Below are 6,990 nucleotides of genomic sequence, written 5' to 3' on the forward strand. Positions count from 1 at the left end.
TCAAAAGAGATTTTACAGCAGTGTGATATCGACTTCACAGTGAAAAGTCTCTACTGGTCTCTCACAAAGTCTCACTATGAGTTTCTCTATTTTGTATACAACTTTGAGCTTAGTTAATGAAATAGCAAGGAACTAGAAAGCTTCAGACTTTGAAAATTTTCTTTCACGCACACACTCAAACAGCTGAATAGTCCACCTTAAAAATACTTCTTCATGCCCTCATGACCGTTGGCACTTTCCAAAGGAATTCTTCCAATTAACCCGTTGGACAGAATCAATCAAGGGGATCTTGAGCCGTTTGATGATTAAGATGAAAGCTTGTCAATCTTGTTCGCTCATACAATCGGGATTTTAGTTTCTAAAAGTATAACTTTCCAAATTTGCTTGCGTTCCAAAAGATTTGATTGATGAAATTGATTCCATTAAGGATAATCAATCACGTAGGTGCTAAATCCAGCCATAAGGTCATCTATAAACTATATAAATCGAATAAAGATAATCTCGCATCTAGATAAGTCTTCATTATTCAGTCTGGAATTTGTCAGTGTGAGTAGACTTTGAACCTAAAGTTTGACGTTTTTCAGACTTTGACATTTTAGTCTGGAAGTCTTTAGACTAGACTTTTAGAAAGGTTTTGTCAACTTCAAAACAGTAAAAGAGTTTTCTCCAACAATCTCCCTCTTTTTAATGGTGGCAAAACTTTCCTGCAAATTTAAGATCTTTTGACATGCAAAACAACTCTTAAACGGTACATGATATCTTATGAAAAATTAAGATCTGGATAGTACCAATTCTGCAACCATAGAAACCATGTTAATCCAGAAAAGATAATAACTATCCAACCATAATTAATATCACCAAAGTAAGTTATTGCAAGCGTATAAAAGTTCAACAAAAAAGTTCAACAATTAAACAAAGGTCCAACAGTACCAAAAGTTCAACCATAACCAATAAAAAAAGTCAAATGTTAAATCTGCACATTCTCCCCCTTTGTGTCAATACAAAAAGTGGAGATGTATAAAAGTGTGATGCAATCAGGGCTGTTTGGAAATACGAACGATCTATAAATCCCCCATAGATTAAGCTATCTCCTCTAGCTTTCTCATAATCTCCTTCAGCTTCTCAATATCTTCACCCTTTGCAGTCTCTTGAACTTGAAGCTTAAGGGCCTGTACTTGCTCATGTAGAGAATTTGATATAGACTTCAAAGCTTTGTAGAGGTTCTTGATCTCAAACTCCATCCCATATTGTTGACCCTTCAACTCTAAAAGAAGCTCTAGCAGCCTTTGAAAGTCTGATGTAGGTTCGGTTGATGCATTAGGTTCAACCAAATTAATTTTAGGAGTGTTGAGATGTGAGGGAACATCAGCAATTCGATCACCAAGACTTGGAGAGGATGCCTCAACATCAGCTTTAGGAAATTGAGAAGCATAGACATCCTCTAAATCGGTAGGAGAACAACTAACACCATCACTAGTAAAAACAGGTGAAGAAGAAGTACTTATGTTCTCAGCAGCTTCCCTATCTTCGTGGCTATAGGTGGAGAAGATAAATCTTCTTCTTGCTCAAACATAGCTTCAGCTCGCAAATGATGTTCTTTTTCTCTTGTATCTCCTACAGTTTCACTCCTAGTCTTCTCAGAATCATCTGACAAGGATACTACAAACGTTGGTTCAAAAGAGTCATCTTGACCCTATTCCTCTTCTGTTTCTCTTCCTTCTTCTTCTTTTTTTTTTTCTCTTCTTTCTCTTTTCTTTCCTCTGCTCTTCTTTCTTCACTTCCTTCTCTTCTCTACTCCATTTATTCTCTTACTCTTTCCTCTTTATTCTCTGGCTACTCAAAACTAACAAAACTCCGTAGATTTTTCAAGGCAAAAGTGTAGAGAGTGATATCATCCGCATCCTCTTCTTCGTCTTGCAAGATAAGGGCTCTTCTGTTTTTGATAGGTGCACTCATAGGCTCCTTGCCTTTTCTTTTTCTGTATGACAGAGTCTTGCTTTGCTTTGTTGGGGGACTTCTCCTTGAAGCGCTCTAAAGCTTTGTTCAGTTCTTTCAATTTCCATTTTGACACCATCTTCAATCCTATAACCATAGAAGCAATGGTTCGAACATAGAGAGATGCTGGAAGCTGAATATGAAAGTGTCGAAACAATTGAGTGACCAGCGCAGAATAAGGGAGTTGTCCATTTTCCTTCACAACTGTCCTGTACATGTGCATCAGGATTGTGTGTGGCAGCGAGAACTTCATCCCATTACTAATGGCAAACATCAGTTTTGCCTCAGAACGAGAGACATTTGTCTTGGAGGTTGATTTTGGTCGGATGCAATTGATTACAACCTTGTGCACCAAAATGTTTGAGGCAGACATTCTGGAGTAGGTAATGCCACCTTCAGCAAGTCTGTCCCTAACAAGAGACATTGTTGTATGACCAACAGACACGTTTATTGGTTGGAAACTCCATCTTTCCACACCAATAACATTAGCCAATGTGTCCACATCCACCACATACTCTTTATCCCTCATAGTAAAACGAAATCTATTCGCATCTAGAAAGGACAAATTCGAATAAAAATATGCAGTTAATTTAGGGTAAGTGACAGAAGTCTCAGAACAAAATCTTTCAAATTGAAGGAGAGAAAACTTCTCCCTCAGGTTCACCTTCAAAGAATCTAAAGAATCAAAATCCATAGATCGAGGGTTCATTACCCCTCTCTTCAGCAATCTCGAGTAAGTCTTTCTGTGGTCTTTAGAACGAAACAAACTCGTTCCCTCACCACGCGCATAAGCAGCAATGCCCATTCTAAGCTGAAATTTTGCATACGTTTTCTCATCATCGTCCTTTACCTCAGGCTGATTAAAGGAACCAAAATGGTGATTAGCGAGAAAGTTAGCAAACGTTATGACCGCCGTTCCTTGAGGCGCAATGCCTAACCTTTCCATTGTTCACAAAAAACTGAGTCTCATTTCTATATCATCTCTCTTTCAGAAATTCATCAATAAAGGTCATGGTAGAACCACCTTGCTTTAACTGATTGTAGAGTTTAAAGATAAACGGGGTTTTTTCATTCTTACAAGTTCAACATCTTCTATGATCTTCTCTTCCATTGGTTGGCACAGAGGATTTTGAGTGGCACGCTGTGAAGAATGATGCTGTTGAAAATGTTGTTGTTGTGGAGAATCTTCTTCCTCGGTTAAGTCAAAATGAGTAAGACCCTCTGGCATATTCTGTGGTCCTTTGCTTGCGATCCGAGACGACTTTCTTTGGAAAGGTGTTGTCGCATTTGATCTCAGTACATGATTCTTCAATTCCAAAGTCTCTCAGCTGTTGCCTTATCCACAAAATTTGAGAACAGCAGCTCCTAAGAGCCACATACTTTACTTCTACTGTTGTTAAAGTTACAGTACTCTACTTCCTTGAGAATCAAGACACTAGCTTGTTGCCAAGTAGTTGACAAGTACCAGAAGTATTCTTTCTATTAACTTTAAAACCTATTAAATCTGCGTCTAAATATCCAAGGAGAGTAAAATCTCATTCTTTAGGATACCACAGACTTAGCTTTGGAGTAGTTGCAATGTATTTGATAATGCGTTTTGCAACACTTAAATGAGATTCTTTGGGATCTGATTGGAATTTAGCACAAATGCAAACACTTAACAAAATGTCAAGTCTAGATGCAATAAGGTAAATAAGCGAACCAATAATGCTCCTATAAAGCTTCTAGTCTACATTCTTTCCTCCTTCATCTTTATCTAGCTTCGGAGAACTTGACATTGGTGTCTCTGTCTTTTTGCAGTTCTCCAATTTGAATTTCTTAATGAGATCTTTTGCATACTTCTCTTGGTGCATGAAGAGACCTTTCTCCGATTGTCTAACTTGGAATCCCAGAAAGAAAGTTAACTCATCCATTATACTCATCTCGAATTCATCCTACATACATCTAGAGAATTTCTTGCATAAATTTTCATTAGTAGATCCAAAAATGATATCATCAACATAGATTTGAACGAGCAGTAAGTCTTTACTCTCTCTTTTTATGAACAAAGTAATATCTATATTTCCTTTAATAAAACCATTTTGGGTTAGGAATTTACTTAACTTTTCATACCAAGCTTGAGGTGCTTTCTTGGATAAATCCATTGAGGAAGGCACTCTTCACATCCATATGGAATAACTTGAAATTTTTATAGCAAGCAAAAGCAAGTAATAGTCCAATTGCTTCTAACCTCGCTACTGGTGCATATATCTCATTATAGTATATTCCTTCTTCTTGCATATATCCTTTAGCCACGAGTCTCGATTTATTTCGGATCACTTTTCCTTTCTCATCCATCTTATTCCTGAAAAAGCATTTAGTTCCAATAATAGACTTACCTTTAGGTTTAGGAATTAGCTCCCAAATATCGTTGGTGCTGAACTGCCTAAGCTCTTCTTGCATAGCTTCGATCCAGCTTTCATCAGATAGAGCTTCCTCTACACTTTTGGGTTCTATTTCAGAAACAAGTGCTAGTGCACTCAACTCTTCTTGCATTTTGGATCTGGTACAAACTCCTTCATCAATGCTTCCAATGATGAGTTCTTTGGGATGACTTGACTTATGCTTCCAGTTGTTGGTAGGTTTGAGAGTCTGCTGATCCTCTGCTTCAGTTGAATCTTCTAGTTCTGCTTGAAGTTGATCTTCAAAAGTCTGAACTACTTCGGGGGAAGTAGACTTTGTAAAGTCTAGAGTAGGTTCAGATTCTTCAAGTTGAGTTTGATCCAGTTGATTCTGCATAGAATCTTGAAACTTGAGGTTCATAGATTCTTCCATAGATTGAGTTTTTTTTGTTGAATACTCTATATGCTTTGCTTGTAGTTAAGTAACCAAGGAAAATTCATTCATATGATTTTTCTTCAAACTTTCTAGTTCGATCATTTGCCCAAAACGAGAGGATATATTGCTCTCAATTAAAAGAGTTCTGGCCATCTCCTGCAAAGATCTATTCTTCATTTCTACAACTCCATTTTGCTCTAAAGTGTATGGAGAAGAGAAAACATACTAGAAACCAGATTCATCATAGAATTTCGCAAAGTCTTGATTTTCGAATTCACCTCCATGATCTGTTCGTATGCTTGAAATAGTATAACCCTTTTTATTCTGAACCTTCTTGGCAAACTTTTAGAAGTGAGAAAATGTTTTATACTTATTTGCCAGAAAGTAAACTCAAGTAAAACGAGAGTAATCATCTACGATTACTAGGTGATACTTCTTTCCACCAATACTTTGAGTTTTGGTTGGTACAAAGAGATCCATATGCAGAAGTTGCAAAACTCGATTAGTAGAAACTTGATTTATAGATTTAAAAGAACTTCTAACCCGTTTTCCCAAAACATATGGAGTGCATAATTCAGTCTTTTGATATGTCAAATTGGGAAGACCACGAATAAGCTTCTTGGAAGAAATCTTGGCAATCTGCTTCATATTAACATGGCCAAGCTTTCAATGCCAAAGATTTGCTTCATCTTGAATGGAAATAAGACACTGAGAACTTTCTGATTTTATATCCATAAGGTAAATGTTCTCATGCCTTCGTCCAATGAAAGATTAAGAGAAATCTTTACTTGTTCCCGAATATATGCCTTCTTGGAAATTTATTTTGAATCCTGTATCGCAAAAGTTGACTAATGCCGAGTAGATTATAATTCAAACCTTCCACCAATGAGACATTGTTGATAGTGAGGCTTCCAATCTTCACGGTTCCACAACTAACAATTCTTCCTTTGTTGTTTCCTCAAAAGGAAACTTTTCCACCATTTATTTGAACAAGTTTTATAAAGCAACTCGAATTTCCTGTCATGTGTCTTGGATAATCACTATCCAAATACCATTTAATCTTTTTCTTGATAGTGACCTGTGATCAAAAGAAGAACTTAAGTTTTCTTTGGTACCTAAATTTTCTTTGGTCCATGAGAGTTAGTACTAAAAATAGTCTTAGCCCAATTCCTCCTAACAAGTCTCCAAACCTTGGGACATTCCTTCTCGAAATGTTCTGAACCATTACACTTTGAACATCTGAGAGCACTTCGGCCAATAGGTTTTACAAAAATTTTTTGAAAATGATCTCTGTAAAATGCTCTTGTAGGTCTTTGTTTAATTTTTTCTTTAACTTTGGGAAAGTCGATTAAAGGAATAGTTTATGAAGTTGTGCCCAAACTAGATTTGTTAAAATAAGGTCTTTGTACAAAAAGAATTTTCTCCAACTTCTCGGATCCTTGTTGAAAATATTTTTGTGATATTTGAAATATCTTCTTTCAAAAAGACATTTTCCTTTGAAAGAGAATCTGCATTTTTTTTCTTTTTCAAATCAACAAAATTTTTATCCAAATTTTCAAACTATTTTTTCCAAGAATTTTCCTGTTGCCTCGATTTAGAATTCTCCCTCTTTAGCTCAGAAATTCTTTTAAGAGATGTTTTGAGACTGAGACAAAGTTCATCTATATACTTCGAGACTTTAATAGGGAATTTTAGATTGCTAACCTCAATTTCTTTGTCTGAGTTTGAGTCTGATTCTGATTTGGCCATCAAACATATGTTGGCATATTCTTCATCACTTTCCTTGCGCTCCATGTTTATGCTTTGAGAGCCTTTTTGTATTTCTCAATTCTTCCATTCTTTTTCTTCAACAGAGGACAGTTAGGTCTAATGTGCCCATTTTTCTTGCATTTGAAGCATATCGCATGTTTGTTGTTTTCATTGTCCTTGGTTAGATTCTTTTGGAATTTTTGAGTGCTCTACTTCTTCTAGTTGAATCTTCTTCCCTTCTTATTCAACTTTCTGAACTTCTTAATCATAAGTGTTAGTTCCTCATCGTCCATATCATCTTCTGAATCTATATCATCAGAATTATTGTTAGACTTTAAAGCAATTGACTTCTTACCTTTAGGATCTTCTTCCTCATTGATTTGCTCCACTTCATATGATTGAAGTGTGCCTACTAGTTCATCTACTGAG

Source organism: Eucalyptus grandis, chromosome 9 (genome assembly GCF_016545825.1).
Source record: "Eucalyptus grandis isolate ANBG69807.140 chromosome 9, ASM1654582v1, whole genome shotgun sequence".
In the NCBI taxonomy this organism is placed as follows: domain Eukaryota; kingdom Viridiplantae; phylum Streptophyta; class Magnoliopsida; order Myrtales; family Myrtaceae; genus Eucalyptus; species Eucalyptus grandis.